Raw genomic sequence first — 10,000 nt, 5'->3', positions numbered from 1 at the left:
TCAAGACGGGTCGGAGACGTGGCCAGCTTAAGCCGCAGACCCCTGGCGTCTGAGCGCTAACGCGAAGAAGGCCTTGTACAAACTCTAGAGACTGCGAGCAGTTTCCAAAGCCGTATTCCAGCGATCAACACGCAGCCTGTCCGAAGACCGACGCGGAATCTCTCCTCGGTCGCCGAGCCGAAGCTAATCGAACGCCTATAACACTCTTCCGAAGAAGAGCTACCTTGCGAACGACCAAAGTCAGCCCAGCAACCGGTCGCGGCCCTCGCCGAACGCTAGTGCAGCGCCGCGACGCCAGCGCAACCGTAAGAGTCTCCGAAGATCACTCAAACAGTAGGACAGCTCTCGCAGCGCCTGAAAACGTCCGGCGACTCGATGGGCGCCTCCGTTTGCCTCCAAGCGGTTTCACGTACTCTTTAACTCTCTCTTCAAAGTGCTTTTCAACTTTCCCTCACGGTACTTGTTCGCTATCGGTCTCGAGCCAGTATTTAGCCTTAGATGGAGTTTACCACCCGCTTAGGGCTGCATTTCCAAACAACCCGACTCCGGGAAAACCGCTAGGACGAATTACGACCGCCGCCAAGGGCCTAACACCCGCTCTGGGAAAAGGCCTCGATCAGAAGAACGTGGGCAGTCGTTGGTTCGCCGCATGCTGAATTCCATACGCTACATTTCCTCGCCCTCCAAAAAGGCTCGGATTTAGCGCTGGGCTTATCCCGCTTCACTCGCCGTTACTAGGGGAATCCTTGTTAGTTTCTTTTCCTCCGCTTAGTGATATGCTTAAGTTCAGCGGGTCGTCCCGCCCGATCTCAGGTCAAAAGTGATGTACTATAAAAGTACATGCGCTTTGTACGTCGGCCTTTTGAAGTCACTTAACTTATTCTCGAGCACCTACCGTCGTTGCTACCTCACCCGAGGCCAGCAGGCTGCTCACGCTTCAGCTGTGAAATCGCCAGACCAGCTGTCTTTGACGACACGCTCCTTAATTAAGAAACGAGTCGCAGGCACTTTCAAACTAATGAAAGGATCGGTGTGTTAAAGACCCTGAGACGGACGTGGCCCCAGGATTACCCGAGGCCGCAATACGCGTTCAGAATATCGATGCTCAATGTGTCCTGCAATTCACATTACTTCTCGGAGCTAGCTCCGTCCTTCATCGACGCTCGAGCCGAGTGATCCACCGCTAAGAGATCTCTCGTGTTAATCAATCTCAATGCAACCAAAAAATCGTGTTCAAAAAGAAGCGGCCGCGCCAGCACTTGCGTGCTGAATTATTACTCCCGCTGTCAGGAAGCAACGCGACCGAACTATAACAGTTACAGGGCTCGGTCCCTTCGAAGAAGAGACGTCGCTTGAAATCAAATTTCGATTCGTTAATGATCCTTCCGCAGGTTCACCTACGGAAACCTTGTTACGACTTTTACTTCCTCTAAATGATCAAGTTCGATCGTCTTTTCGAACACCGGCGAGTGCGTTGCCGCACGTACCAGGCTCAATCGGAGGACCTCACTAAACCATTCAATCGGTAGTAGCGACGGGCGGTGTGTACAAAGGGCAGGGACGTAATCAACGCAAGCTAATGACTCGCGCTTACTGGGAATTCCTCGTTCAAGGGAAACAATTGCAAGTCCCTATCCCTAGCACGACCGGGGTTCAACGGATTACCCGGACCTTTCGGCCTAGGGAACACACGATGATCCGGTCAGTGTAGCGCGCGTGCGGCCCCGAACATCTAAGGGCATCACAGACCTGTTATTGCTCAATCTCGTGTGGCTAAACGCCACTAGTCCCTCTAAGAAGTTGTCTCCGACCCAATGGGTCGAGCAGCTATTTAGCAAGTAAGAGTCTCGTTCGTTATCGGAATTAACCAGACAAATCGCTCCACCAACTAAGAACGGCCATGCACCACCACCCACAGAATCAAGAAAGAGCTCTCAATCTGTCAATCCTCGCTGTGTCCGGGCCGGGTGAGATTTCCCGTGTTGAGTCAAATTAAGCCGCAGGCTCCACTCCTGGTGGTGCCCTTCCGTCAATTCCTTTAAGTTTCAGCTTTGCAACCATACTTCCCCCGGAACCCAAAGACTTTGGTTTCCCGGAAGCTGCCGGACAGTTCTTAAGTTCGACACTGCCCGATCGCTAGTCGGCATCGTTTAAGGTCAGAACTAGGACGGTATCTGATCGTCTTCGAACCTCTGACTTTCGCTCTTGATTAAAGAAAACATTCTTGGCAAATGCTTTCGCAGTCGTTCGTCTTGCGCCGATCCAAGAATTTCACCTCTAACGGCACAGTACGGATGCCCCCGTCCGTTCCTATTAATCATTACCTCGTGCTCCGAAAACCAACAAAATAGAACCGAGGTCCTATTCCATTATTCCATGCAACATTATACAAGCGTAAAGCCTGCTTTGAACACTCTAATTTTTTCAAGGTAAACTTGCCGGACCACCGCAACACTCAGTTAAGAGCACCGCGAAGGCACCGACCAACAAGAACAACGAGGCCAGTGCTAGCCTTTCGACCGACCAACCTCGCCGTCCCTATATCCAACTACGAGCTTTTCAACCGCAACAACTTAAATATACACTTTTGGAGCTGGAATTACCGCGGCTGCTGGCACCAGACTTGCCCTCCAATGGATACTCGTTAAAAAGTTTAAAGTGTACTCATTCCAATTGCAGGACCTCGTACGAGGTCTGCATTGTTATTTTTCGTCACTACCTCCCCGAGCCGGGAATGGGTAATTTGCGCGCCTGCTGCCTTCCTTGGATGTGGTAGCCGTTTCTCAGGCTCCCTCTCCGGAATCGAACCCTGATTCTCCGTCACCCGTTACAACCTCGGTAGGCCGATACCGTACCGACGATAGTTGATAGGGCAGTTGCTTTAATGAGATGTCGCCAGCACTAGGCCGTGCGATCCGCAAGCTTATCCAGAGTCACCATTGTAACGACCCGAAAGCCGGTTAGTTTTGGTCTGATAAATGCGCGCCTCACGTCAGTTCGGCGCTTTACGCATGTATTAGCTCTAGAATTGCCACAGTTATCCATGTAAAAGCGTACAATCAAATGAACCATAACTGATTTAATGAGCCATTCGCAGTTTCACTGTACGTGAGCTCGTACTTACACTTGCATGGCTTAATCTTTGAGACAAGCATATGACTACTGGCAGGATCAACCAGATAACTATCCGAGGGCGTTTAAACCCGTTGCTCGACTGAGCGTTTTTACTGTATAAATACAGACCTTTTCTATCACTCGGCTTAAAAGCCTTGCGAACGTTACTGAAAGTCGGCGCCGGCCTTTTGCTGTTTAAAGCGCCAGCCCGCGTCGACTGCAGCATGCAGCTTTACAACTGACTGTTCTTTCTCCCGACCAACCGTTTGCCTTCTGCCGGTTAACTCGTCAGCAGCAACACGCCATCTGTCTGCTGCAGTTACCCGCCTCGAGCCGTGCCTGCCTGCGTCGGCTACTCGTCTCGACGACTTCGCAAAGCTATAAGCCTACCGCCGCTGGACGCTTGTAGTTTTTCATACGCTGCTCCAATGCGTTTACATAGCACGTTCGCCGCCGCTGCAATAGCCGCGCCTCGGGTGCTAAACAGTAATGCTTTAAGCCCGCTTTCTCGTCAAGTCGACCGAACGCACAAACACGTCTCTCTCACTAGTGTAAAGTAATGCATACGTGTATGATGCTCAAATGTTGCTGTTGAACTTTTTTTGCCGATTTTTTCCGATTTTTTTCAATTTCTTTGTTTCTTTTCAATTATTTTAATGTTTTAAGCTTATTTATGCTACGTTTAAATGTTTTAATACTTTTTTATACTTTATTTAATATGTTTAAAAGAAATAAATAAAAAAAAATATGTATAAACTACTTTTTTTAATGTTTTAAATATATATATTTATTATAAATAAACTTTATTTGTATTATTTTTTATTTAAGCGTACTTTTTAAATCTTTATATTTGTTTTATCGTTTTAAGCACATTGCGATAAATATAATAAACAAAAAATTGAATAAAAATAATAATAAAAAAAAAAAAAAAAAAAAACATAAGCTTATTTTATATGTTTTATTTTATTTTTATTTAAACTTACTTTTCAAACCTTAATACTCGTTTTATTTTTTTAAGCAGATTGCGATAAATATAATAAACAAACAATTAAATGAAAATAAATTAAAAAAATCAAACATAAGCTTATTTTATATGTTACATTTTATCTTTATTTAAACTTACTTTTTAAACCTTTATAGTTGTTTTATTTTTTAAGCACATCGCGATAGATATAATAAACAAACAATGAAATAAAAATAATAATAAAAATAATAATAAATCATAAGCTTATTTTGTATGTTTCATTTTATTTTATTTAAAACTTACAATTTAAACCTTTGTATTTGTTCTATTCTTTTAAGCACATCGCGATAAATATAACAAGCAAACAATTAAATAATAATAATAATAAAAAAATCATAAACTTATTTTATATGTTTCATTTTATTTTTATTTAAACTTACTTTTTTAACCTTTATAGTTGTTTTATTTTTTAAGCACATGGCGATAAATATAATAAGCAAACAATTAAATAAAAATAATAACAAATAAATAAAACAATACGGCTAAACTATAAAAAGAAAACTAAATAACTGATAAATACTTGTAAAACAATATTTGAAAAATGTATTTTGAAACACAACACGATTGATTTATAAATAATAATATATTTTTAATTTGTGTAGTTCATTTAAAGTAGTCTCCCTTTTTGCTTCTGGTTTTATTAGAGTTATATATAACAATAAATGGTGTAGTTTATTTAAAGTAGTCTCCCTTTTTGCTTCTGGTTTAATTAAAGTTATATAACACATACTATAGTAAGTTAGATAAACTATAGTAACTTTATAAAACTACTTTACAAAATACATTTGTATAATTTAATAACTTTAAAATAACTATCAAGAATAAAATAGAATAGCTTTAAGTTTAGTATACAATTGGTATGTAAATTGTGTAGTTTATTGAAAGTAGTCTCCTTATTTGCTTCTGGTTTTACTTGAGTTACATAACGTTAAATAAACATACTTAATAAACGTAACCATCAATACTGTCATTTTAATAAAACTAAGTACAAATACATTGAATTAACATAGAACTTTAAAAAGCCTTCGCTAGTATCTGTTGGTAACAGTAAATAACCTATTATGACTCACAATACAAGTGCGAAATTTATTTTTCATTTGATTTTTCAGGTATTTATTTATTTGTGGAAATAAACTTTTTTATTACATTAGAAACTAATTGAATTTTTCCTATAACTATACCTATTATTATATTTAGTATGCTTAAAAGTAATAAAATGACACGTCGCGATTATATAATAAACAAACAATCAAACAAACAAAGAAATAAAAAAAAAAACTATTTTTTTAAACTTATATTTCAACTATATGTCTTATTTTATTTTCATTTAAACTTACTTTAAACCTCTGTATTTGTTATATATATTTCAACACAATACGATTAAACTATAAGACAAACAACAAAATAAAATAATCACATTAATAAATACACTAAGCAAATAGCTAGAATAAATATAAATAGTTCAATATATACAATATATTTCTTCCATTTTTAAGTTACTTGTTAAACATATTTATTTAAAAATGTTTCTTTAGAATATAAAACTAACAGTTCTACAAATAAAGAAATTAAAAAGCCAATACACATAACACTAACTTTTCATAAATTAGATATGCAAATATGAACAAAATAATAACTAAATTCTAAAGCTTTTGTAAACTGTGAACTTATAAACTTATAATAATAATTGCATATTCACTATTCACAATAGCTTTTTATTTAGTACACAACTGGTCTGTAAATTGTGTAGTTTATTGAAAGTATAATCCCGTTTTGCTTCTGGTTTAAATAAAGTTATACAACACATACTAAAGTAAATTAAATAAAGTAATTCACTACTATCGTATTAAATAAAACCAATTTACAAAATACATTAATTTAAATTAAAGTGAACTTTGAACTTATAATAATAATTGCATATTCACTATTCAGAATTTCTTTAAATTTAGTACACAACTGGTCTGTAAATTGTGTTGGTTCTATTCAAGTACTCTCCTTGTTTGTTTTGTTTTAGTTGTATTTATTTTTAGATACTAGCACATTCAATACACATAATAAAGTAAACCAAATAAACTCTATTAATTTAAACTAAGTACAAATACATTAAGTTAATACAAAACTTTAAAAAGCTTTTGCTAGTATCTGTTGGTAACAGTAAATAACTTATTATGACTCACAATACAAAAGTGCAAAATTTATTTTCGTTTGATTTTTCAAGTAGCCACGCTTTTATTTGTTTTTGGACAAAAAGACTTTAAAGTTTTAGTATAAAAGACTAATTGTATTAATTTTAACTCAGAAAATTGTACTCTACAAGATGGTGCCATTATTTTTTCGATATCTCAAACTGGTCAAACCACTTTTTTAGCGCTCTAATTGGTTTAAACAGCAAATAACGTTATCTGATTGGCTTACGTTTTTATTTGCTAATAACTAGAATTTACTTTTCTTTTAAGCGTTAAAGAAATGTAAATAAACGAGTAATAAGTATAAATAGGTCAGAAAGAAAAATAGTACAAAAAAGATGAATTCAAAAAGCAAAAGCCTACGGCACGTGGTATTCCCAAGCGGTCACCCATCTAAGTACTAACCACGCCCGACACTGCTTAACTTCCCAGATCGGACGAGATGGGGTGTACTCAGTGTGGTATGGTCGTAGGCGTTTGAAGGCGTTTACAAGCCTTTATAAACCCTTCGGTTTATTTAAAAAACCTATTTGCACTTGATTTACAATCAATTTGATATTTTAAAATTATTCCTTATAAAATTTTAACCTGAATTAACTTTTTTTTTGTTTTTTTAATCAACAGTTACTCCCAAACTGTACTAAAACTGTATTGTAACTGTACAAAAGTGTTTGTTTAAACAATTGTTATCTATAAATTACCTAAGACCAGGAAAAGTAGAAGTAAAGTTTATTGAATTATTAAATAAATAAAATAAAATCGTAAAATAAAATAATACAATATGTTTACAATTTGTCATTGATCTATCCATTTATGTTATTGCATTACAAATACAAACATTGCATACATTCAAGAGTATTATTCATCAATCTTTTCAATATAATAAGTTTTAAATTTATATTTATTTTTAAATAATTCCTGACATTTTAGATTACCTGAGATTTTTTTTTTAATTAAATTAATTTTAGTAATTAAATACTTGACGTTCTATTTTGTTTAATTTGATAACTCAACCATGTTTATTTTTTTTACTAATTTAAAAGAACTATTAAACTAAAAGACATTACATACAGCTTCTAAAAGTTTTAAACACCTTAAAAAATATTATTATTTTAAAGATATATTAAAGAACTAAACAGATATTACTCCTAAAAAATCTTGTTAATAATATATAAAAAGTACTCAAAGTCAGACTCGGAAATATATATACTGTTGTATATCTTACTTGAAGTTCACTGTAATTGACACTGTATAACAAAATTATAAAAATCAACCTATTTATATAGCAAAATATTTCTTTATCTTTGTCGTGGCGCGGTGGGTCAGTGGTCTTATCAGCTGACTCATAAGCAGAAGGTTGTAAGATCGAATCCCGCTAGTCGTCACGAAACACCACTATCGTTCAATGTTCGGGCTTCAAATTCTTTGAGATTATACTGTACTATTTATCTATCTAACTAATCTATCTAACAAATGTTGTTCAATCTAGGTTGTGGGTACTTGGGTCGAGTAATGCCTTTGACTTACAATCTGTTGTGGATTGACAATATTCCTCTATCTATCAATAAACAAATCTATCTAATAAATGTTGTTCAATCTAGGTTGTGGGTACTTGGGTCGAGTAATGCCTTTGACCTACAATCTGTTGTTGATTGTCAACATTCCTCTATCTATCAATAATGATTATATTCAATAATAAATGTTGATTAATTCAGTTGTAAGAAAACCAGTGCGCTGGTTAGGTTGGGTAAGGCCTTCGACTTACAATCTTGGGGATTATCAACGTTCATCACAAGTACAGTAACGATCTCATTGAATTTCCAGTTGGAACATTGGATTGTAGTGGTGGCCTACTTTGTAGGTTTTTTGCCTAGTTTGTTTTTTGCCTAGTAGTGTTTGCCTAGTTTGACAAACTATTGTATATATATTGTATAACTTTATTTGTATTATTTTTTATTTAAATTACTACTTATTATTAAAGAATTAAATTTTCTTAGAAAAAAAAACTATGTATTTTAACTAATGCTTATTTTATATGTTTTGTTTTATTTTTATTCAAACTTACTTTAAACCTCTGTATTTTTTATACAATACGATTAAACTATATAACAGAAAAATAATTAAATAATCAAACTATTGAATAAGCAGTTAATTAGTGTGTTTTTTTATGCTTCTTTCATTTTTAACTTACTTGTTAACCATATTTCTTTTATTAAAGTATAAAACTAACAGTTACTAAAATAAAATAATCATAAAGTCAATACACAAAACACTAACTTTTTATAATTTAAATATGCAAACATGAATATAGTTATGAATCTATTATTTATTCAAATAGAATTATTCAAAGCTTATAATTATAAAGCTTTTGTATAATGTTTCAATTACAGTGAACTTTAAGTAAGATAAGTTTTTTTTTTTGTATTAACTACAAAATTGGTATTTTAGTTTATTATTAGTAACTAAATACTTATATTTATTATATTTAAAAAAAAACATCTATACTAACTCTAATTTCAAAGCATATTAAAACATACAAATTTTACCAACTAAATATTTATTTTTATTTTAATTATTATAACTTTCAAACATAAGCTTGTATACCTTATATACCTATATACCTCATATAGTAGGCTTGACATAACATAACATTATTTAATTCTTTTTGTTTGAAATAAACTCATTTAGTTATTAGTAAATTACAACATAAATGTTTATAACAATATAACTAAGATTTAGCTTTTGAGTTAGTAAACTTTGATAGTTTTCTTTTAATAGTTTAATAGTCCTTATTTAAGTTCAAACAAAATTGCTATATATTTAATACACATACAAAAGTAAACTAAGTAAACGTAATTCAATAGTTTCTATTAAGTAAAAGTAATTACAAATACATTAAGTTAATACAAAACTTTAAAAAGCTTTTGCTAGTATCTGTTGGTAACAGTAAATAACTTATTATGACTCACAATACAAAAGTGCAAAATTTATTTTCGTTTGATTTTTCAAGTAGCCACGCTTTTATTTGTTTTTGGACAAAAAAACTTTTAAGTTTTAGTATAAAAGACTAATTGTATTAATTTTAACTCAGAAAATTGTACTCTACAAGATGGTGCCATTATTTTTTCGATATCTCAAACTGGTCAAACCACTTTTTTAGCGCTCTAATTGGTTTAAACAGCAAATAACGTTATCTGATTGGCTTACGTTTTTATTTGCTAATAACTAGAATTTACTTTTCTTTTAAGCGTTAAAGAAATGTAAATAAACGAGTAATAAGTATAAATAGGTCAGAAAGAAAAATAGTACAAAAAAGATGAATTCAAAAAGCAAAGGCCTACGGCACGTGGTATTCCCAAGCGGTCACCCATCTAAGTACTAACCACGCCCGACACTGCTTAACTTCCCAGATCGGACGAGATGGGGTGTGCTCAGTGTGGTATGGTCGTAGGCGTTTGAAAGCGTTTACAAGCCTTTATAAACCCTTCGGTTTGTTTAAAAAACCTATTTGCACTTGATTTACAATCAATTTGATATTTTAAAATTATTCCTTATAAAATTTCAACTTGATGTAAGTATTTTTTTTATTAAAACCTTTTTTTTTGGTGTTTTAATTACAATTACTCCCTGTAACTTTATTTAAGACTTTGTTTAAAAGATTGTTAACTATATTCTA

At 33.9% G+C, this 10,000-nt stretch overlaps 5 non-coding genes across 5 annotated transcripts in view; all 5 read right to left on the bottom strand.

Annotated features, from left to right (window-relative positions):
* The window catches only part of LOC145846984 (large subunit ribosomal RNA), a 3,631-nt gene extending 2,814 nt beyond the window's left edge, over window positions 1-817 (bottom strand). The window contains exon 1 of the ribosomal RNA XR_014370991.1: window positions 1-817. This exon is cut by the window's left edge and continues 2,814 nt beyond it. This is a non-coding gene — a ribosomal RNA (large subunit ribosomal RNA).
* A 222-nt stretch (window positions 818-1,039) lies between these two features.
* LOC145846969 (5.8S ribosomal RNA) lies at window positions 1,040-1,192 on the bottom strand. The gene has a single exon (XR_014370977.1). It is a non-coding gene; the product is annotated as a 5.8S ribosomal RNA (ribosomal RNA).
* A 182-nt stretch (window positions 1,193-1,374) lies between these two features.
* On the bottom strand, window positions 1,375-3,182 carry LOC145846979 (small subunit ribosomal RNA). Its single transcript, XR_014370987.1, has one exon. It is a non-coding gene; the product is annotated as a small subunit ribosomal RNA (ribosomal RNA).
* Window positions 3,183-6,680: 3,498 nt separating this feature from the next.
* On the bottom strand, window positions 6,681-6,799 carry LOC145846986 (5S ribosomal RNA). The gene has a single exon (XR_014370993.1). It is a non-coding gene; the product is annotated as a 5S ribosomal RNA (ribosomal RNA).
* A 2,859-nt stretch (window positions 6,800-9,658) lies between these two features.
* Window positions 9,659-9,777, bottom strand: LOC145846965 (5S ribosomal RNA). The gene has a single exon (XR_014370973.1). It is a non-coding gene; the product is annotated as a 5S ribosomal RNA (ribosomal RNA).
* Window positions 9,778-10,000: the final 223 nt, after the last annotated feature.

This window comes from Thalia democratica, unplaced genomic scaffold (genome assembly GCF_965202585.1).
Source record: "Thalia democratica unplaced genomic scaffold, ktThaDemo2.hap1.1 HAP1_SCAFFOLD_757, whole genome shotgun sequence".
NCBI classification, from domain to species: domain Eukaryota; kingdom Metazoa; phylum Chordata; class Thaliacea; order Salpida; family Salpidae; genus Thalia; species Thalia democratica.
The sequence above is the reverse complement of the archived record's forward strand: the minus strand, read 5'-3'. Positions and strand labels throughout refer to the sequence as shown.